General features: G+C 44.0%; 1 protein-coding gene and 1 long non-coding RNA gene across 7 annotated transcripts in view; both read left to right on the top strand.

Annotated features, from left to right (window-relative positions):
• CEP85 (centrosomal protein 85) overlaps window positions 1-23695 on the top strand; it is a 193726-nt gene that overhangs the window by 47801 nt on the left and 122230 nt on the right. The gene's annotated exons all lie outside the window — the stretch shown is intronic.
• LOC141077883 (uncharacterized) lies at window positions 8831-21956 on the top strand. Its single transcript, XR_012227608.1, has 2 exons — window positions 8831-10495; window positions 10696-21956. It is a non-coding gene; the product is annotated as an uncharacterized lncRNA (long non-coding RNA).

Here is a 23695-nt window from a genome sequence, read left to right as displayed (position 1 = left end):
AACTCATATAATAGTCATTACAGTATGATCTATTTCAAGTGTTTATTTCTGTTAATGTTGATGATTATGGCTTACAGCCAATCAAAACCCAAATGTCATTATCTCAGTAAATTGGAATACTTTATAACACCAGCTTGATTTTAAAATCTGAAATGTTGACCTACTGAAGTGCATGTTCAGTAAATGCACTCAATATTTTGTCGGTGAAAAAATAAGGAAGAAAATCAGCTCCCCACGTTGTAGGAATACAGATAAGAGGTCCCGCGCAGATGGCCTGGAGCAAGGCAAAATCTTTACTATTCAATATGAAAGGGATTGGAAATCCAGCAAGGCATATGTGGTAAAACTCAGAAAAAAACTTTTATCACAAATGAATAAAACTCAAAGATCAAGATGGAGTCGGCAGCAGCACACTGACCAATGCGTTTCGGCTAAGGAGCCTTATTCATGGTAGTGTATAATATGCAAGGTAGAATATCTCTCTCTCTCTCTCTCTCTCTCTCTCTCTCTCTCTCTCTCTCTCTCTCTCTCTCTCTCTCTCTCATTCTAATTCAAATGAGCTTTATTGGCAGGACTAAGTATGTGTTAGCATTGCCAAAGCAAATGGTAAAAATAGGGGGGTGGCAGGGGCATATAGAGGTTCAGGATATATCAGGCTCTTTTTAGAGGATAGGGGCATGGCCAGGGTGGGGTATAGGAGTCCATGACATCAGTCTCCTCTTAGTCTGGGGATAGGGACATGTCCAGGGTGGGGTATACTGTAGAAGTCCATGACATATCGGTCTCTTAGTCTGTGGCAGGCACTGATATATTCCGCTGCTATGGCTGCTGCACTTTTCTCTTCCCCCAGTATTATCGGCAGTTTTTCTTCCTTCTCCATGGAGATGAAGTCTGAGAGGAGATCAGTCTGTCTCTTGAAGTGAGTGCCTCTTGCTGCGTAGTATTTGGGGCACCTCAGCAGGAAGTGGGCCTCGTCCTCCACGGCCTCCTGGAGGCACTACTGACGGAGTCTGCTCTCTCGGGGCTTGTAGTTCTGTCGGTGTCACCCGGTTTCGATGAGTAGGTTGTGGGCGCTCAGTCTGTTCCGGCTTAGGATCTGTCGCTCTTTGGGGTTTTCTAGTTTCTCTAGATATGGGGCCAGTTTGTACTCCCTCTGTAGGTTCAGGTATATCGTCAGTTTCTGGGATTTGTATGTCGTTCCTCCAGATGCTGAGATATTCCTCTTTGACTTTGTGTACCACCTTCCGGATTTCGCCTTTTGTCAGGCCATGTAGATTGATGGCTTGGTCAGGCTGGCTTTGGGTACTTTTTGTTGGGAGACTTCGGGGGCTTCCTAGTGTAGGAAGGCTCTGTGATGGTAGGAGCTGGGACAACTACTTTGTAGATGAGCCTTGAAAGCCATTCTCAGAGTCTGTGTCTCTCTCTCTCTCTCTCTCTCTCTCTCTCTCTCTCTCTCTCTCTCTCTCTCTCTCTCTCTCTCTCTCTCTCTCTCTCTCTCTCTCTCTCTCTCTCTCTCTCTCTCTCTCTCTCTCTCTCATCAAAGTCACATGGTGCATGTCGACCAATGCAGATGGAGGTAGTAAAACATCACACCTGAGATAGATTGTTTAACCATCATTGAACATTTTAAGTAAATACATTTAACAAACGCATGTATGTGACACAATTGCAGACATTTATATAAAAACTAGACAAAAACAGAATCAGAGAAACAAAGAAAACCTAGTGCCGTATAATGTTCCAAAAAACGTACATGTGGGAATTGAGAAAAAAAATAAACCCTCCTTTACCTTTTTTCCTTTCTTTCTCTCATTTTCTTCCCTACCTCTTGATTCTCTCTTAATTGTAATGTAAAATAAGATCATGTCTTATATTCAGGCCTGAGGGAAATCTGGAATTAAGTATAAAAATCCAGAAGGATTCACTAAGAAAACTTTAGTTTCTCTATCCCTCATGACGGCACCTTGGAGGGGATCCACCCTTCAGGGACAGGAAACCTACAGATAAAAGGGCGTTACCTCTCCCTTGTATCAGTTGGTTTCCTGCACCCTGACGGGTAAACCTTCAGTTTGTGGTACCTGAAATAGAAACTGATGATCTTGGTCTGGCCAGTTCGGATACTGGCAGCGGGGAGGCCCCTGCCACAGCTGGTGCGGTACTCGAAGCCACCACCCCCGGGAACGATGTATCTGCAGGGTGAGTGGGGGAATTGTAGTTGCCACTGCGGAGAGGAGGTGGGCTGCTGGGGTCCGGTCAGGTGCACACGCAGATAGCGGTGCCCTGAGGAGGAAGAACATAGGTGGCGCAAGATGGCCGCCATTCCAGAAATAGAATACTCCTTTTGGGTCCCTGGACCAGCGCATGCACAGCTGCGACGCTCCCCGGGTAACGCGGTGCAGGGAGGAGGGGGAATGACATCACACGCGTGGGAGATTTAAAAACTGCTATAAGGGAAATGTTCCTGGCTGAATGCAGTCCGTTTTAAAATGGAGGACAGCGAGCAGCAGCACCACCACAAGCAGCAGTCAGATGGGCAAAAGGATTGGGACAAGAGAAGAAGCCAGTCCGCCAGCCACTCCACGCAACGCAGCAGATCCGCGGTAATGAACAAGTCACCGTTTCTGTATCATCCCCCTCAAGATCCTATCCTTCCTCCAGAACCGGTACCTGCGACCACATCCAACTGGTGAGTGACCGTCAAAAGTTCACCCTTCACTTCCCTCTATTAGGGGTAGAAGCGATCGGGGAAAATGAAAAACAGGTGTTGTCCCACCTGTAACAGAGCCTTACCAGAATCCTGGAACAAGAAGCTCTGCAACTCTTGTATACAACAAGTAATCTGTGAGGAAACCCTGGATTTTGCCTCTGAACTTAGATCTGCAAACAGATCAGAAGTCCAGAGTGCCTTTACGTCCATAAAACAAGGGGACAAAGTTAAAAATAGGGATACTATAGTATGCTGCCAATCAGATCCCTCTACCTCCCGGGGGCCTTGACTCTGATATATCAGACTCCTCATCCTCTAGCTGTATGGCTAAAATGCTGGCCTGGGGATTTGCAAACAAAACTCAAGTTATGCTCGATCCCATGTGAGGGCCAATTTTTGTTCAGAGACACTTTGGATGATATCCTCCAAAAGGCAGGGGACAAGAAAAAGGGATTCTGGAACCTGGGGCCTGTGTCATTTAAACGGTCCTTTTGGAGCAGAAAGTTTTGTTATAAAAAAAAAAAAACCCTGAGAGGGGAAAACAGATGGGATGAGGGAAGAAGAAAAGATAGTTGGTTCCTCTTTGGCAGCTCTTCCCGAGACAAAATAAAAACCTCGAAGTTGCGATGTCCCCAGGGTGGGGGGAAGATTAATCCCTCTCCTTACGGCCTGGCGAAGAATCTTGAACAGCCCTTGGGTTTTAAATCTAATCGAGTCAGGCTTGCGAATAGCCCCCCCCAAGAGATGGGGAGGGGTTCTACTCCCCACTATTTCTAGTGTCCAACCAGACTGCACCTATCAGGCAATAATAAACTTTCGGAAATTGTATATGTCAGAAATCAAAAACTCAAGATGGAATCAATAAAACCCACCATCAAAATACTGTTCCCGAACTGTTTTATGACCGTGTTGGATCTCAGCGACACGTACTACCATGTCCCCATTCACAAAGAATCCCGGAAATTTCTCAGACTAGCAGTTTCCATAATGGGGGGGAAATAAGAGAATTTCAGTACAAAGCCGTCCCCTTTGCCAAAATTAGTAGTGGAAATGACTGCTCATCTGAGGGAGCAAGATATTTTAATCCCCTACTTGGACGATTTTCTGATGGCAAGCGACTCTGCCCAAAGCTGCAGAGGGACAGAGTAATGAGCACCCTAGTCAACCTGGGCTGGCTTCTAAATCTAAAGAAGTCAAGGTTAGAGCCTGGCAGAATACAAGAATTCATAGGGCTAACGTTGGACTCTCAAAAGCAAGAGTGTCGCCTCCCAATTCACAATGAAAAAATCATGTACATAGTGGCAAATTCCTGATGGAACCCCTCCATGACACTGAGGAAGGCGATGTCACTACTAGGCTCCCTTTCCGCCTGTTTACCGGCAGTCCAGTGGGCGAAACCACACACAAGGGATCTCCAGTGGGATATATTAGGAAACCAGTCGGCATTAAGGGGACACTTAGAGGGCCACATAACTCTAAATTCTTCTTATCATTCCTTAGCTTGGTGGAAGGATAACAACCTATCCAGAGGGATCCCCTGGGTAAGAAGTGTGTCCCACGGGATGGGGAGCTCACATGGATGACCGGGTTACTCTGGAAATGGGGGGAGTCAGAAAATAGGGACTTCCTCGAACCAGAATGAACTCTGGGCTGTGAGTCACGCTCTTTCACATTTTCTACCTTTTTTACGGGGTCATCATGTCCGCGTGTTCTCAGACAATCAAATATTGGTGGCTTATATAAACCATCAAGGGGGAACCAGGTCCTGAGCTCTAATGGACACTTCCTCCTAGGATCCTCAGCTTTGCAGAGAAAAATCTTCTATCCCTTTCTGCACTACACATTTGGGGGTAGAAAATCAAAAGGCAACTTTCTGAGCCACACTCAATTAAGGCAGGGCGAGTGGGTCTTAAAACAGTCCATTTTCGAACATATTGCGAAGATGGGGGGGGGGGGGGGACCAGGGAAATGGATTTATTTGCCGATTTCAACAACAAAAAAGTAGAAGCATTTTGCTCTCTGAACCACAGGGGGAAACCACGGGGTCTAGAGATGCTTTTATGCTTCCATGGACTCAGAGCCTGACATATGCCCTTCCCCCGATCATCCTTATTCCAGCGGTCATATGGAAAGTCAGGGAAGACAAAACGAGAATGATACTAATAGCCCCTTTTTGGCCAAGAAGAACTTGGTTCTCCTGGCTGAGGATACTATCGATCACAGACCCTTGGATCCTACCGGATCTACCAGACCTTCTCTCTCAAGGATCGGTGTTATGTCCTCGGGCAGCGAACCTTCATTTAACAGCATGGAATTTGATGGGGCATTGCTGAGGAAAGGGGGGTTTTCAGAGAACCTAGTTTCTACACTATTAAAAAGTAGGAAACTGGTTACTACAAAGGCTTATGGTAAAACCTGGAAAAATTCCTGTCTACCTCTAGAGTAAGAGTTCAGGATGGGGTCCCAATTACCAAAATCCTTGAATTCCTACAAAAGGGACTAGAACGAGGCCTGGCGATCAGTACTTTAAAGGTACAGGTGGCATCTTTAGGTGCACTATATAATCAGGCTGTTGCAGGTAACCCATGGGTAGCACGATTTGTTAAAACCGCTGCAAGATCTTAGACTGATAGTTATTCAAATACTACCATCTTGGGATCTAAATCTGGTCCTATTCTCTCTAACAGGTCCCCCATTCGGGCCTATAAATTCAGCCCCTGTCAAGATCTTATCCTTAAAATCAGTTCTCCTGGTAGCTCTAACTTTGGCCTGTAGAGTAAGCGATATTCAGGCCCCATCTGTGGGACCTCCTTTTACAAAAATTTTAGATGACGGAGTTATCCTAAAGCCTGACCCGGCCTACTTACCAAAGGTAGCATCCCGATTCCATAGGTCCCAAGAGGTAGTCCTTCCTTCCTTTTGCTTAAACCCTAGGAATAGAAAAGCGGAAAAATTTCACACCCTAGATGTTAAGATGTCTGGTTCAGTACCTGGAGTTCACCCAGAGGTGTAGGAAAGAAGGCTTTCTCTTTGTATATTTTCAGGGGCCGAGAAAGGGACTCAAAGCGTCCAAAAGTACCCTGGCAAGATGGATAAAAGATGCAATAGCCTTGGCCTATTCATCTAGCGGGAACGTCATTCCAGAGGGGTTGAAAGCTCATTCCACAAGGGCCATGGTGACATGGGCAGAGAGGTCCGAGTTATCGATAGAACAGATCTGTAGGGTGGCCAACTGGTCATCACCTTAAATTTTTTTAAACACTATCGACTAGATCTAACCTCCGCGTTTGACTTAACCTTCGGAAGAAGAGTTCTTCAGGCTGTCATGGGAGATAGAGGAAAAACATAGTTACTTACCGATAACGGTATTTCTCAGAGCCCGTGACGGCACCCGCTTATTCCCTCCCATCATGTGTGTGGCGAGCACGTTTTACTGTTCATAGCGTGGTTTTGTATAGGCACAGTGTTTCTTTCTGATAAGCAGTATTATAGTGTGTGTATGTGTGTGTATGTATGTGTATATATATATATATATATATATATATATATATATATATATATATATATATATATATATATATATATATATATATAATAATTTGTCACTATCTTGGAGGCCCTCTGATGCTCTGTAAACCATCTGATGTGAGGGAGAGGTACAGCCCTTTTATCTATAGATTTTCTGTCCCTGAAGGGCGGATCCCCTCCGTGGTGCTGTCATAGGCTCTGAGAAATACTGTTATCGGTAAGTATAATATGAAGAAAAAATTCCAGCATCCAAATCAGTAATTAGATTAAAAAAAATTTTTTATTCCTTTATTCCAAAATTTAAAATCATAAGATTCTCCATCATGATAAGAGACGCATCAGGACGTGTAGTTGGACGCGTTTCGGACAAAAAACCAGTCCTTATTCTAAGACAACACATAATACATCTGAACACATGCTTTTAAAGGGAAACAAAGGAAGTCAAGGAACAATCATGACTAAACATAGCCAGCTGATTAATGGGAGGTAGTAAGTCAAAATCACACTTACAAAACACTCAAAATCTCACTCCTAATATTCATACCCGTTGGAACTCTGCTTTGTAACAATAACATCCATTTTGCCTCTCGGCGTAATAATAAATCATTTAAATTTCCACCTACCCTTTTTGTCTGCACCTTCTCTATGGCATTAACCCTAAAGTTGCTGAGATCTCCTTTATGTATATGCAAAAGTCGAGAAGCAGCAGACAAACTGCGTGTGGTAGTGTGACCTACGTCATAAACGTGCTCGGAAATACGACGTCTCAAGGTGCGTGAAGTATTTCCCACATACTGAATATTACAATCCACGCATGTTATGACATAGATCACACTGGTAGAACCACAGTTCAAAAAAGATGTTCTTAGTATTTTTTCTCAGGTGGAATGGCAAAGTTCCTTTTGTTGGCTCACTTGTGATGTACAAAGTTTGTACACTTCCATCCCACACGATTTGGCTATTTTGGCTCTTACTACTTATTTACAGAAATACAGTAATTTTTCAGAAGATTTACAGATGTATTTGATTGAAGTGACCTATTTTTTGTTAAACAATTTTTTTTCTTTTTTGGATGATCTTTATTTACAGGTGCAAGGCTGTTCCATGGGTTCCAAGTTTTCACCGTCTCTTGCTAATATTTTTATGGCCTGGTGGGAGGAGGAGTATATTTTTTCTGAAAAAAATCCTTTTTCTACTGATATTTTTCTTTTTTTGAGATTCATTGATGATATAATTGTGTGGGATGGTGATGTATTTAATATTGAGAATTTCATGTTCTATATTAATAATAATCCATGCAATATACGTTTCACATATCAATTTGATGCCAAGACAATTTCGTTTTTGGATATTCTTTTGTCGGCAAATTTGGAAGAAAGAAAGATTGATTGTGATATTTTTAGAAAACCTACGGCAGGTAATTCATTGTTACACGCATCTAGCTGCCATCCACGTCATGTTATAGCTAATATACCTACAGGGGAGTTTGTAAGAGCAAAAAGAACATGTACCACGCCTAATTTATACGATAAACAATGTGAGATCATTGGTAAACGCTTTATAAAGAGGGGTTATACTAAGGTAGACATTCAGAAAGCTAAGCATAGAACGGATGAAAAAGTAGAGAGGATTATTTGCAGAAGGAAAGCAGAAAAACACCAAATTCTGTAGAGGGTCGGTCACCTATTGTTTTTTCAACTAATTTTAGTACTGACTACTACAGGATTGTTCATATTATTAAATTCCTCCCTATTTTGTATGTTTGATACATTAAAGAATATACTGAAGGATGGGATTAGATTTGTTTCAAGGAGGAATAAAACTATTGCTAATAAGGTATCTCCAAGTGATCATACTAGTGTCAATAGACATGCTAATAGATATTTTTCAGACAGTTCAGCAAGTATAACTAATTGGTTACCCACTTGTGGATCTTTTAAGTGTGCTCAGAAAAACTGTGGGCTATGTAGGTTTATGTGGAACACAGAAAAAATAGTATCTTCTGTTAATGGAAAGGAATTTAAAATAAAATCTTTTTTGAACTGTGGTTCTACTGGTGTGATCTATGTCATAACATGCGTGGATTGTAATATTCAGTATTTGGGAAATACTTCACGCACCTTGAGACGTCGTATTTTCGAGCACGTTTATGACGTAGGTCACACTACCACACGCAGTTTGTCTGCTGCTTCTCGACATTTTTTGCATATACATAAAGGAGATCTCAGCAACTTTAGGGTTAATGCCATAGAGAAGGTGCAGACAAAAAGGGTAGGTGGAAATTTAAATGATTTATTATTACGCCGAGAGGCAAAATGGATGTTGTTGTTACAAAGCAGAGTTCCAACGGGTATGAATATTAGGAGTGAGATTTTGAGTGTTTTGTAAGTGTGATTTTGACTTACTACCTCCCATTAATCAGCTGGCTATGTTTAGTCATGATTGTTCCTTGACTTCCTTTGTTTCCCTTTAAAAGCATGTGTTCAGATGTATTATGTGTTGTCTTAGAATAAGGACTGGTTTTTTGTCCGAAACGCGTCCAACTACACGTCCTGATGCGTCTCTTATCATGATGGAGAATCTTATGATTTTTTTTTAAATTTTGGAATAAAGGAATAAAAAATTTTTTTTAATCTAATTACTGATTTGGATGCTGGAATTTTTTCTTCATATTACGCTTTGCTGCAGAGGGATCCTGTTTCCACATTCCGTGCACCGATCGGACTTATAGCTGTCTTCTTTGGGGTGAGCTGAAAAAATTTTCTTTTTTACCTTATCGGTAAGTAACTACGTTTTTTGTCAACATGATCGCAAGAAAAACATTTGTGACTGCCACACTTGGGGGGAAAAAAAACCTTTCAGGGAAAGCCAAGTATCCGTGGTCTTGTCAAGTGAGGATATGAATAGAGTGGGAGACAGAATTGAGCCAAGTGTGGGAGCTCTTTAGCAACATATCTGACATTAGAATTTCAGAAATAATATTGGAAACGGAAATCTAGGTGTCCTGATGTAATTTTTGATAATGCCCACTACATCATAAAATTGTGAACTATTCTGTAGAAGAAGTGATTTATTGGGAATGACATGTCGAAGGTTTGTTATAACAAAAAAAATCTTAATGCACAAGAGAGCTGATCTTGAAACTAAAAAAAAAAAAAACAAAATCCTGACCAGCTTGTGCGTCCAGCTGACAATGGTGGGGGGGGGGGGGGGTGGAGGGAGTTGTGGTACTCATGAATGCTGGCCTGTACCACTCACTTAATATGTTACTATTGAACAATGGCAATGTGTGCATGAGAGACTTTATTCTGATCCCATTTCAAAGTTTCAACAAGAGCTCCATTCAGTTCACAATGAAGGGCTCCACATAGGAGCAATCGACGACAAACTTATTGACTACGTATGTCATTTATCCCATTACCTCCCATTCACCATGCACTTCCCAAAGTGCTCAATAAAATAATGTTCCCCCCCCCCCCCCCCCCCAGACCCATTATATCTGGGATAGGGTCGATGAATGAAAGCTTGGGATCATGGGTGGACCACTATCTCCAACCACTTATGACTAACATCCCAGGATACATGAGGGACACGAAGGTGGTGGTTTCCACCTTTGAACACTTAGGCTAGTTTCACATTTGAGCCTTTTTGCGCAGCGCATCGTGCGCAGTTGAAACGCATGCAAACGCAGTGATTTTTATACGCATCAGCGTACGCATGACAAAAACGTAGCGTTTGCATGCGTTTGCGGTTTTAATGCGCATGTGTTTTTTAGGTGTCAAATTTCACAGGAGGAAAATCCTGAAACATACTCCACCAATGGGACACAAGTGTGTGTGTGTGTCATGGGAATTTTTTCTTTTTTATAGACCCTGTTACAGCTGAATTCTTCAGATTTTGTTACTTTTTTCCTTTGTAAACATGGATCTGAGTTGGAAGACTTTTCGTTTAAACTTGGATCTGGACATCGCGCTGTCTCAGGCTTTTGAATTTGCTTGCCAGCACGAAAGGCAGAGAGAGAGACAGCGAAGACGGCAGCAGCAGCGTTTGTGGATACATCCGATTATCCGGGAGAGCCGTGGAGCGTACCACACCCTCTATAGCGAGCTCCAGGCAAACCAAGCAAAATTTAGTGACTATACCCGGATGTCCCAAGAAAGCTTCATGGATTTGCTTGCTCGTGTTCATGGAGCCATCCGGAGAGAGGACACAGCTCCGTCGTGTGATTCCTCCTGAGGAACAGCTCCTGGTCACATTACGGTACGTAATATTTAAAAACCAATGCCTGCATAATTGTTTTGGTTCTGCCATGCACTATTCCAAAGCCTGCAGAATTATTGTTCTGCCATGTAGTAAGCAAAAGCCTGCAGAATTATTGTTATGCCATGTACAAATATTTTTTCATTTCCGTGTTTTGCAAAACCGTAGACATAAATATTTTTTTTCTTTCTGTTTGGCAGATTCCTGGCTACTGGAGAGACCCTATCTTCACTCCACTTCCAGTACTGGCTTGGAATCTCCACCTTGTCGGGAATGGTTGCGGACACTTGCCGGGCTTTGTGGGATGTTCTCTGTCCAGAATTTATGCCCCTGCTCACTGTGGAAAAATGGATTGAAATTGCTGAAAAATTCTGGAGTCTGCAATTTCCCCAACTCTTCGGGAGCGGTTGATGGGAAATACATCAGGATAACCAGACCCGCAAGAAGTGGATTGGAGTACTAGAACTATAAAAAGTACTTTTCTACAGTACTCATGGCCATTGCGGATGCAGACTGTCTGTTTGTTGCGGTGGACATTGGGGCATTTGGCTGGGGGAATGACTCCCTGGCTTTTAAGAACTCTGACATGGGCCGTAGGTTGTATGGCAACCAATTTTAATTTCCCCCTGCCACGGCCTCTTCCCCACACCGAAGGTCCGCCACTGCCATTTGTAATAGTTGGGGATGAGGCCTTCCAAATGTGCCAAAGCCTGCTGAAACCCTGCTCCAGCTGGCACATGGGACACGCGAGAAAAATATTTAATTACAGACTGACCAGGGCACGAAGAACTGTAGAATGTGCCTTTGGGATTCTTGTCTCCAGATGGCGCATTCTCAGCACAGCCATTAATCTTAAACTGGAAACAGTGGATGAGGTGATGAAAGCGTGTGTGGGTCTTCACAATGTTGTTATGGCTAAAGAGTGCCCTAACTGTGAGCTAGATGAACCAGCTGCCAACCCATTGCCTGATTTCACTCAGCACCCTCTCAGGTCATCAATTGAAGTTGTCCAAATGAGGGACCAATTTGCGGCCTACTTTATCTCTGATGTAGGATGTGTGGCATGGCAAGATCAATGGTGTAAAATTGTTTTCTTGTGTGTATGTAAATAATAAACATGATTTGATACCTGTACCGAGTGCACTCTCTTTATACACTCCAATACAATAATCACCTGCCCAGGTGTCCAGTTAATTCAGGATGCTGTGTTTTGTGCATCCTGACTTTACTAGGACACTTGACCAGGTGAGTCTAGATAGAAAAGTTCTATGACCATCATCGCTCCAGTCTGTGTTCAATAATGCAGATAGCCGCGACGGTGGAGATAATGCAACTAAAATTTATATCACCTGGCCTGATGTTACAAATAGTGATTTTGGGATGCACTAGCATCCTTCACTCTTTGACACCTGACCATGTGAGTGTAAATATTAGTTGTAGGATCTCCAATGTGGCTTCAGTATGCACGCAGACTGGAGAGATGATAACGTTTATACAACTTCTACAATCCCCTTGCCTGGTGTCATGCTGAAGTGAGGATGCCCAAAAAACGCATCCTGACCAGAATTTTATGACACCTGGGCAGGTGAATACACGTATAAATGAACCTCCAGCATCTCTCCAGTCTGCATGCAATAGATAATGCAGACTGAAGCGACGCTGCAGAGGACAACTCATGGGTATACTCACCAGGCCAGGTGTGCTAAAAAATGATAATGCCAGGGTATAGAATCGTAGAGTTGGAAGGGACCTCCTGGGCCATCTGGTCCAACCCCCTGCTCAGAGCAGAATTCGCTAAATCATCCCAGACAGATGTCTGTCCAGCCTCTGTTTGAAGACTTCTATTGAAGGAGAACTCACCACCTCTCGTGGCAGCCTGTTCCACTCATTGATCACTGTCAGGTTTTTTTTCTAATATTTAATGTCTCCTCCCATTCAGTTTCATCCCATTGCTTCTAGTCTGTCCTTGTGCAAATGAGAATAAAGATGATCCTTCTACAATGTGACAGCCCTTGAGACATTTGTAGACAGCTATTAAGTCTCCTCTCAGTCTTCTCTTTTGCAAGCTAAACATTCCAAAATCCTGCAACCTTTTCTCGTAAGACAGGGTTTGCAGACCGGTCACCATTCTGGTCACTCTTTTCTGAATTTTCTCCAGTTTGTTGATGTCTTTTTTTAAAATGTGGGGCCCAAAACTGGACTCAGTATTCCAGATGACGTCTGACCAAAGATGAGTAGAGGGCAATATGACTTCACGTGATCTAGACTGTATGCTTCTGTTAATACATCCTAGAATTGCATTTGCCTTTTTTGCTGCTGCATCACACTGTTGACTCATATTCAGTATTGTATTATACAATACTATGGTATTGTAGATATGACATGTATTTTCTCCATCTCTTCGGTCTATTCGCCACAGACTGAATAGATGATGTGGTTAATTACAAGGTATATCTAGAATCCCCTGGCCTTGTGTCACAAAGAGTGAAATGATGGTCAAAACACACCATCATCAATTCACTCTTTGATACCTGGCAAGGTGAGAATAGATATACCTTGCACTCGTAACCAAACAGTATTAGGAGAAAGCAAAATTTTACATTTTTAAAAAAAAAAATTGGTTACTGGGAGTGACGTTTGGGGAAAGATGATGGCAAGTTGGGGGTGTGGAGCGATGAGGAACGGCTTAAAGGCGAGGAAGGGGTTCTAGGGGAAGGGGTCACAAAAGTAGTGGGGGAAGTGTTGTGAGCTCATTTTCGGGTTTGCTTCTGGTGAGGGTTATGGAGCTGGCTGTGCTGACAGAGGAGTAGTGAGTTCTCTATCTGGACTCCCTCTGTTGGTGAAGGGAGGTAATGAAGTTGATCTAAATGGCAGAGACCGGCTACCTGAGGAAGAGGACTGCGATTGGACATCAGGAGTTTCTGATTGGATTTAAGGCAGCCGACTCCCTAGTTTCTTGCTGGTGATTTTTTCCTGACTGTGGCTCCTGGTTTCCAGTTTGGTTCCTGCCTTCCTAAAGCTAAGTTTTCTCTGTTATTGTTCATATGAGTTTTTGTCTGGTTTACTTAGTTTTTGTGTTCAGCCAGCCCTGGCTGGGACTGGGCTGAATCCCCATTTTGTCTGATCAGCTGATCTCTTTTGCTCTGACTTCAGAATATACCTGAGTGCTGATATAGTGATTTGAAGTCTAGCTACTTCAGGGCCTTTTTCTATCAGACGTGTTGGACATTCTTTTTGGCAGGGTTTTTTGCGTGATTGCAGACAGCAGCTTTTCTTTCCTGTCCTTACTAGTTATCGAGGGCCCCATCGTTTGCTCAGCCTATCTTTCTACCTGTGTCTGTTTTCATCTTGTTTCACCGACAATACATGTTGGGGGCTGTCTATTGCTTTGGGGTCTGCTCTGGGGCAGTTTAGATTATCCCTTTCTTTAGGCTTATTTAGTTCTCCGGCTGTGACGAGGCGTCTAGGACCACCGTAGGCTCGCTCCACGATTACTGCTAGTTGTTGTGGATAGGATCAGGGGTCTGCAATCCGCTAGTTACCAACCTCTCTGGTTTTCTGGGCTTAGCTTGCTTTTTGTTTTTTCCTCCTCTGTGACTCATTCATAACAGGGAAGGGAGCTCAGGGATGGAACTGGAGGCAGGGTGAGACACAGTGTGAGGTGAGGGAGGGTCAGAGTTTTTCTCTTTTTGTGTCCATTTCTGTGTCTCCTGTGGCCTGGTGTGCCCTGCCTGGAGCACCTGGAACTTGTGGACCTCCTGGAGCTGGGGGACCTCCTGGCAGGATCCTGTAGCTGCTGCATGCTTGAAGTGGTGGTGGAGGTCCTGCCAGGGTCCGTGGGTGCAAATATAGAATGAGGGTCCCCCAGCTGCTGCTAATGCACAGTGGTAGTGGTCCAGGCAGGAGGAGTGGTGGTGGTGGTCTAGGCAGGAGGAGTGGTGGCGGTGGTCCAGGCAGGAGCAGGGCTTGCCATGGTGGTGGTGGTGGGGGGGGGAGTGTCCAGCATGACTCAGCCTTGGGATGGTGTACTGGTGTCCGGCATGGCTTGGAATGCAGGTGGCCGTGCAGCGATATGCAGCAGAAGTCTAGTGAGGTGAAGCGAGTCAGTGGTGGCACAGTTGGAAATGCCACCACTGACTGCTGCACGTACTGACTCTGCTGCATGTAAGCAGTGTTGCAGGCCTACATCATATTCAGCTATAGCTCAGGACTAAGGTGTTCTCCGCCATGCCCCGTTCTATTTGATGAAAAAAATGGTGTGCTGGTTTGTTGAGGTCAGCTTCCAGATGGTCAAGGCGATGGTCGACAGCTTGGAAGCGATTTTCCATTAGGGTAAAACCGCTTTCCAGTCTGACAGCGCTTTGTGGCCATTCTGAAAGACCGAGCTCAAGTGAAGAAACTGCATGACAGACCTGTCCGAGGCCTTCTGCTGCTGGCGGGAAGTGCCACAAATCCAGTGGCAGAGACCTGGGACAGGAGAACATCTGACCAGCTTCCTGGTCTCCAGCTGTCTGTGGTGCCGACCCGCAAGCTGCTTCTTGGCTGTCGGATGGCTGGGACGGGTCCGAAGTCGTTCGATGAAGGACCGCTCCAGGACCAGGTTGCAGGGTGCTGCTCCAAGTGCTGTGAAAAGAAAAACATTAGTATCATGCATTTACAATAGTTAAAGTGCCAACTCCTGTGGAATAGAAAAACACAGAGTAAAACACAATCCAATAGAACAACAAAATACTTGCACTCTGGTGGCAAGGACCGGTCTTAAGAAGGCCAACGCCCGATGGTATCTATATTTGGTTGTGGTCCTTGCTGCAGCAACACTGGGAACCCTGCTCTCCTGACGTACATCCCTGTTGAAGCGGTCCTTCATCAAGCACCAACGGGTTTTGACTTGAACTGTGGAAAAAACAAAATTAGACAATGCAGTGTAGGCCGGGATAACACAAATGTGTGTGATGCCTTATACAGCACCGTCATCAGTATACAGCAACATCATCGGTATACAGCCTCATCTTCAATATACAGCCCCCATCATCATCAGTATACAGCAACATCATCAGTATACAGCCTCATCAGTATACAGCCCCCATCATCATCAGAATACAGCCGCATCACACAGCATTTAAATACTTAAGAAATTCCTTGCGGACCCGTGGAGAGGCGTTGTCCCAGCCATCCATCAGCGCTGCGGCCACCTCATTCTAGAGCCGCCGGAGCACTGCGTTGGCCGAGTGCTGAGGATCACTGCTGTCCCACAACAGCACTTGCTCCTGGATGAAGGCATCATTGTCCAGGGCGAGCTCTTCATCCTGTTGTGGAGCCTAGAAAAGAAAGAAAAAAAATCTTGGAAAGATTTGGAAATGAAAAAGATAGAAGAAGAAAAAAAAAAAAAAAACAGAAAAGCAAGATTGAAGATAAAAAACAGGCCAGAAAAAAGTCAGAAAAAAAAAGTACAATCGCAGTCTGTCTATACTTACAGGCCATCTCCCCGCCCGCACATGGACTGGCTGCTCCTGCTGTTCCTCCTCACTTGCCATGGACGATGAGGTCTGAAAAATAACAATTTGGCACATGTGTAGATGCGACAGCGAATACTTACCCAAACTGTAGGGAAGGAAGGTACTCCATGCTCTGCTTGGGCCAGGTCACCACGAGTCGGTCTGTATTCCTCTCCAGAAGACATTCTGCAATAAAACGAGACATTAGTACATAATAAATTGAGAAAAGTACAGGCAGACATTAGGTTTAATACTCAAATTATTAAAAGTTGCTGCAAGTCTCCAAAGGGTTTCTCTTCAAAGTATTCTCTCTGCTTCTCTCTTCCAGGCTGGCTGTAGAGTAGTGGACTGCCAGTGCCAACCCCTTTTTATCTACACTACCCCCCAAACAATGTTTCTTTGTTTAGGGGGTGGATTAAACCAGCGTCTAGACATGTTTACTCTTAAAACTCATGCGTTCGAAAGTGCAGGCGTGCGCATGCCATGCGTTCCCAAAGACTAAAATGCTTTGTTTCAACGCATTCCGTGCGCACAACAAACATGCATTTTTTGACGCCTTTGGGCGGAACAAAGAATGCAACATGTTGCGTCGAGCGCGTCTAGACGCATCCCTGGAAAAAGCGCATGCGCACGATAACGCAGATGAATGCTTGCAAGCACAAGACCATGCGTCCGCCATGTTAAACATAGGTGCTCATAACACATGTGACCGATAGCGCACGATGCGCTGCTCAAAAAAACGCTAATATGAAACCAGCCTTACCCTGGCAATCACACTATAAATGGCTCACATGTGATGTGGTGGGACTATATCCCTCCATACCGGATTCAGCAGCCGTTAAGTGCTTAACGTATTCTCAAAACTTACTGCACCTATTCCAGTCCTATTCAGGATTTTTTTAGTTATGTCTGTCATGTTCCTTTTGAAACACAATTATTTTTCCTTTGATTTTTTTTTTTTTTTTTTTTTTTTTTTTTACAGAAACAGGGAGTTAGCATGCGAGGGAGATTCTCCCCCTCCCTTACTCAAATTTCTTGGTTTGGTCGCTACATAGATGACATAATACTCATCTGGGAAGGTACGCATGAAGAAGCACTTTTGTTTCCTACATTAATGATAACACATTTAATCTCAAATTTACTTGTATACAACACTGAAAAAAATTAATTTTTTAGACAGTCCTCTTGTGGGTGACGCCACTAACAAAAGCATTACCATCTCCCCATACAGAAAACCAACAGATTCTAACTTCATTTTGTCTGCACATTCATGTCATCCTGGTCATATCAACAATATCCCTAAAGGCGAGCTTATAGGAACTAAAAAAAATCATTCCAAAGCTGAAGACTTTTTACATGAGTCTCAAGTTGTCCTACACAGACTGCAAAATCGTGGTTACAAACATAGTACACTGCAACAAGCTTAAAGCCTGTTTCCCATATAGACAGATTGGTTTTGCAACAGGGTCTGTTGTAGTGTGAACACTGTCCAATAGATTCAATCATCAAACTAGCCAAAAAAACGTTTTTTTTGTTTAACAAACCTTCTACACATCATTCCCAACAAATCACTTTTTCTTCAGAATATAGTTCACAATTTCATGATGTAGTGGGCATTATCAAAAAATACTTACCCATATTAAATCGGGACACCCAGGTTTCCAACATTATTTCTAATGTCAGATATGTTGCTGAAAGAGCTTCCACACTTGGTTCAATTAATGTGACTGTCATAAATTGTCTTTCTTCTGATCATGTTGACAAAAATAAGACGTTTACGTCCTTTTCTACAGATAAGTTACAATAGTCACAGGTTTATTAATTGCAACACCCCTCGGGTCATTTATTTAATAGATTACACATCCTGCCGAGTACAATATGTGGGAGGCCCAATCAGCATGCTGAAAAAAATGCATTAGACGCCACATGTCTGATACGTCTAGTGTAACGACTATGAATACGTCCGCTACCTACCAGAATTTCTTGCAAAACCATGGGGGAGATTTATCTACTCACATTAGAGTCTTAGAAAAAGTACACAAACCTCATAGAGGGGGAGGACGTTTCAGAAGGAAGGTTCTTAACAGAGAATCCTTCTGGATTTTATACCAGATTTCCCTCAGGCCTTAATGTTAGACTTGATCTTATTTTACAGTACAATTAAAAGAGAGATAGAGGGAGAATAAGGAGGAAGTGAAGAAATGGGAGAGAGGTAAAAGGGTTTTTGTGGGTTTTTTTTTTTCTTCAGTTCCCACATGCATGTTTTTCGGAACATTATACAGCATTTTTTTTTTTTTACGCATTTACTTAACATGTTCACGGCAATCTCTCAGGTGTGCCGTTCTACTACCTCCATCTACATTGGTCGACATATGCCATGTGATCTTGAGTTTGTTTGTATATACCTTATTTTTTGGACTATAAGATGCACCGGATCATAAGACACACCCCAAATTTTCAGAAGGAAAATAGGGAAAAAAATAAGTCAAATGGGGGTCTGTATTATAGTCTGAATTCAGCTTGAGGGATATGACTAATATGACCCTTCTCCAACGACTCCTTAATATAGGATTGCATAGCCTCGTGCTCGGGTACAGATAAATTGAAAAGTCGACCCTTGGGAAATTTACACCCAGGGCTCAGCTCAATTGCACAGTCATAACTCCTATGAGGAGGCAAAGACGCAGACTCATTCTCACTAAAGACATCATAAAAATCAGCCAAATAGTCAGGAACATCATGTGACTGGGGAGAGGTGGAGAAAACAGGAGCATCACTAAGGGCACACCGACAACCCCAACTCACCACAGACAGATTTCCAATCCAAAACTGGATTATGGATTTGCAACCAGGGAAACCCCAGAACAATGGTATCATGCAAATTATGCAACACCAAAAATCTGCATTTCTCTTGATGGTCTGGGGCGACCCGCATTACCACCTGGGTCCAAAACTGAGGTTTATTCTTCGCCAAAGGAGTAGCATCAATACCCCCAAAGGGATAGGTGTCTGCAGAGGTGTCATAGGAAATCCACAACGTTTAGCAAAATCCAAGTCCATCAGGTTCAGAGCTGCTCCCGAATCCACAAAAGCCTTAGCGGAAAATGTGGACAGTGAGAAGATCAGAGTAATTGCCAGAAGAAACTTAGGTTGAACACCACCCACAGCAAATGTGTGTGCAAAACGTTTCTCTCGTTTAGGGCAGACAGAAATGATATGCGTGGCATCACCACAGAAGAAACACAGCTTATTACGCCTTCTGAACTCCTGACGCTGCGCCCCAGACAAAACTATCACATTGCATAGGTTCAGACATTTGTTCAACAGGTGGCAACACCTCTTGTGCGGTTTTGCGTTCACGCAAATGCCGATCAACCTGAATGGCTAATGACATAAAATCGTCAAGACCAGAGGGAACAGGAAATCTCACCATAGTATCTTTTACAGTTTCTGACAAACCCTTCCGAAAGAGAGCTGCCAAGGCACCATCATTCCAGGTAGTAAGGACCGCCCAATTTTCGGAATTTTTGACAGTACAACTCTGCAAAATCCTGACCCTGGCTCAATGCCAACAGGGCCTTTTCAGCCTGATCAATAGCATTAGGTTCATCATACAACAACCCCAAGGCTTGAAAAAATGCGTTCACATTAGTAAGAATAGGATCATCAGGTTTCAAAGAAAACGCCCAATCCTGGGGATCGCCGCGCAGCAAAGACATGACAATTTTAACCTGCTGTGTGGAGCTCCCCGACGAGTTAGGCTTCAAGGCAAAAAGTAATTTACAATTATTCTTAAAATTCAAAAATTTAGACCGATCCCCAAAAAACACATCAGGAGTAGGGATCTTTGGTTCAGCAGCATGTGAATGAGCAAGATAGGCGGAAATTCCCCGCACTTCAGCAGTGAGCTGCTCCACACGATCAGACAATTGCTTCACCTCCATTGAGAAAGAAAAAAAAAATTCCCCCTGCTGCCTCAGAGACAGAGGAAAAAATATACCCCGGAAAAAAAAAAAAGTATGCTGACAAACATTTTTTTTTTTTTTTTTTTTACAATTCTTTCCTGCTATTGAGTACCCTAGGATCTGCGGTATGGCTGGTGATTCTGTTATGAATGAGTCACCGAAGGAGGAAAAAACAAAAATACAAGGTAAGTCCAGAAAACCGGAGAGGTTGGTATCGGATTGCAGACCCCTGATCCTATCCACAACAACTAACAGTAGCCGTGGGGGGTTACTACGATGCCCTAGACCCCTCGATCACAGCCGGAGAACTAAATAGGCCTAAAGAAAGAAAGGGGAAATCTAAACTGCCCCAGAGCAGACCCCCAAAGCAATAGGCAGCCCCCAACATATAATGACGGTGAAGCAAGATGAAAGTACTAACACAGATAGAAAGATAGGTTGAGCAAACGATGGGGCCCAAGCTAACTAAAAAGGACAGGATAGAAAAGCTGCTGTCTGCAATCCGAAAAAAACCCTACCAAAAAATGTCCCAACCGTCTGATAGGAAAAACAGGCCCTGAAGTCGCTAGGACTTCAAAATGACTATATCAGCACTATGATCAGAGACAAAAATGGAACTCAGCACACCCCCGACCGGGGATGGCTGAACTCCAAAAAACAAGGTAAACAAAACTAATAAGTTCAATAGCAGAGCAAAAATTTATCTTTGGGAAGCAGACTGGTCTCCAAGAATCCAGCAGAGGAATCACCAGCGACTCAGAAGGGCGTCGGCTGCCTTATATCCAGTCAGCAGTTCCTGTTACCCAGTCATCATCTACCAGATCAGGTGTTTGGTAATCAGCCTCACTACCTTCCTTCACCAGAAGAGGGAGTTCATCAGACATCGACGGTGAAGGGGAAAATGAACTCTCAACAGTTATTAGAGACCTGGGGGGTCTGCAATACCAAGACAGGTTATTACACTTGGGGTTATTTAGTTTGGAAAATCGAAGGCTTAGGGGTGATCTTATTACAATGTATAAATATATGCGGGGACAATACAAAGACCTTTCTAATGATCTTTTTACTCTTAGACCTGTCACAGGGACAAGGGGGCATCCTCTACATCTGGAGGAAAGAAGGTTTAAGCATACTCAGAGCGGATTCTTTACTGTAAGAGCAGTGAGACTATGGAACTCTCTGCCATATGATGTTGTAATGAGTGATTCCCTACTAACATTTTAAGAGGGGTCCGGATGCCTTTCTTGAAAAGTATAATATTACAGGGCATATACACTAGTTTCCTTAATATTGCGTTGATCCAGGGAGCTAGTCTGATAGCCGTATGTGGAGTCGGGAAGGAATTTTTTCCCCCAGTGTGAAGCTTACTGTTTGCCACATAGGTTTTTTTTGCCTTCCTCTGGATCAACATGTTAGGGCATGTTAGGATAGGATATGGGTTGAACTAGATGGGCTTAAAGTCTTCCTTCAACCTTAATAACTGTTACTAATCCAACACAATGGGCAGCACTTTGAACACATTTTATAAGTGGTCATAAATTTGTAAATATCTCCTGAAAGAATAAAGTTACGTTAAAACCAAGCACACCACTGTTCTTGTGGAATTCTCAGTAAGTTTGATGTGTCACCTGACCCTCTTTCCATTGGAAAAAATATAGTTGGATCCAAAATGGGCGACTTCAAAATGGCTGCCATGGTCACCACCCATCTTGAAAAGTTTCCCCCCTCCCGTATACTAATGTGCCACAAACAGGAAGTTGATATCATCAACCATTCCCATTTTATTTAGGTGTAACTGTGATGCTCAGGAGTAGACTACGTCCGAGAGTGGACCCTCTGGCTCACGGATCTGGAGCCCCTGAGCCGAGCGCACCAGGTGATGACCAACCCCTGTACTGAAGCAGGGAACACAGGCGGAGACTAGGGTACCTAGCCGAGCAAATCAGACAAGGAAAGAACACAGCACAGATACCCGTAGGAGCAACAGGAAGAGGCACAGAAGACGAGAAGGGCAGACGAGGAAACCCCCAGGGGGGAAAAATATATATATAATACATACAGACTAGTATATGACGGGAACCAGGAAGGCTGGAGACGGACCAGGGGAAGCGACAACCAGAAGGTAGGCAGAGAGACTGTGCGGGGAGAACGGACAGGAAGAACGGAGGCAGACAGGGAGGCCGGCAACAGCGTCGGAACAGGGACAGAAAGGAACACCAGGTAATAGCACTAGACAGGAAGGGTACGGGCCAGAACAGTGCGGAGGTTCCACACAATCACCCGGCGCCCTAATAGGACGCCTGAAGTACCTTAGCGCCAGGAAGTGCGTCCCAAGCCCTGCCCTTCAGCGACTCCCACCGCCAGAGGAAGAGGGCGGGCGGACGTGGACCTAAGGCTGGCGCGTGTGACCGCAGCAGGACGCAAGACAGGGCGGGCGCGCGCAGGTGAGAGGAAGCTGCGGCGGGTGCCGCCGCTGAGGGGGCATCGGTGGGCACGGCTGCCGATATCACAGTATCCATATAAATGGCTCGCCCTGTATTATCAACCTGAGGAAGCTCAACCGATGGGATTGTGAATTATTCCTTCAAGATGTTGTCAGTGAACACGGCTATAAAGCTGTTGTTCCAAAATTGTTTCATGACAGTCATCGATTTGTAGGATGCCTTAAAGGCTCTCCATACATGTGTTGTGACTATCACACAGCCGCGACACATGCAGCTGTGGCACCAAACAGCTGATTATCGTGATTGCTCCAGGTATCCAGGTTCCCGATGCAGCTATTTGGATGAGGAGCTATCCGAAGCCATTCACTCATGCCTAATGCTTATGGTCACATACCAACCCATTGGTAGAAAACACCGTGTGCATTACTGTAGTGGTGCCAAGTTAGGCTCCCAAACCATGTATGATAAAATGAAAATCTGGCACTCAACTTAATGCTTGGTGAGGCAGTTTATTGTAGTACCAGAAAATGTTTCGGTCAATATAGACCTTCATCAGTTACGTGCTAGTATGTTTGAAAGTAGCTTGAAGGAGGGCGCTTTTTATGTTATTCACTGATAACGCCAGTAATCAAATGGTCAGAATGCTGCTGTAACGCAGGATAATCTTAATAGTTGAAAATATCAGCGCAGCCTGGTCCTCCTTGGTGTTTACCCATGTCCAGGAGGACCAGGCTGCGCTGATATTTTCAACTATTAAGATTATCCTGCGTTACAGCAGTATTCTGGCGTTATCGGTGAATAACATAAAAAGCGCCCTCCTTCAAGCTACTTTCAAACATACTAGCACATAACTGATGAAGCTCTATATTGACCGAAACGTTTTCTGGTACTACTATATTATACCAACCCATTGGGACCATCAGGAATTCCTGAGGGTGGCTCTGTATGTCCAGTGATGGGTCAGACAATACCAATATACAGCCTTTCAGTTTGGTCTGTCAATAGCTCCAAGAGTGTTCACCAAGGTAACATCAGAGGTGAGGGCTTACCTGCGTTCTCGAAACACGGTTATCCCTTACCTGGACGACATCCTTATAGTCGGAAGATCACTGTGCAGAACAGCTGTGGGAGGGTAACGGTGGTCCTAGAAGAGCAGGGCTGGATGGTAAATACCTTCAAATCGAGACTAAAGCCAGATAGGATACAGTCTTTCCTGGTTCTGGTTTTGGACCCTGTGCACCAGATGTGTCTCCCAACAGAGGACAAATTAGCCAATATTATGGCCTGAGCGCTGTC

This window comes from Dendrobates tinctorius, unplaced genomic scaffold (genome assembly GCF_039654945.1).
Source record: "Dendrobates tinctorius isolate UK_male_01 unplaced genomic scaffold, ASM3965494v1 ptg000015l, whole genome shotgun sequence".
In the NCBI taxonomy this organism is placed as follows: Eukaryota; Metazoa; Chordata; class Amphibia; order Anura; family Dendrobatidae; genus Dendrobates; species Dendrobates tinctorius.
Note: the sequence above shows the minus strand (reverse complement) of the source record. Positions and strands in the feature narration are given on the sequence as shown.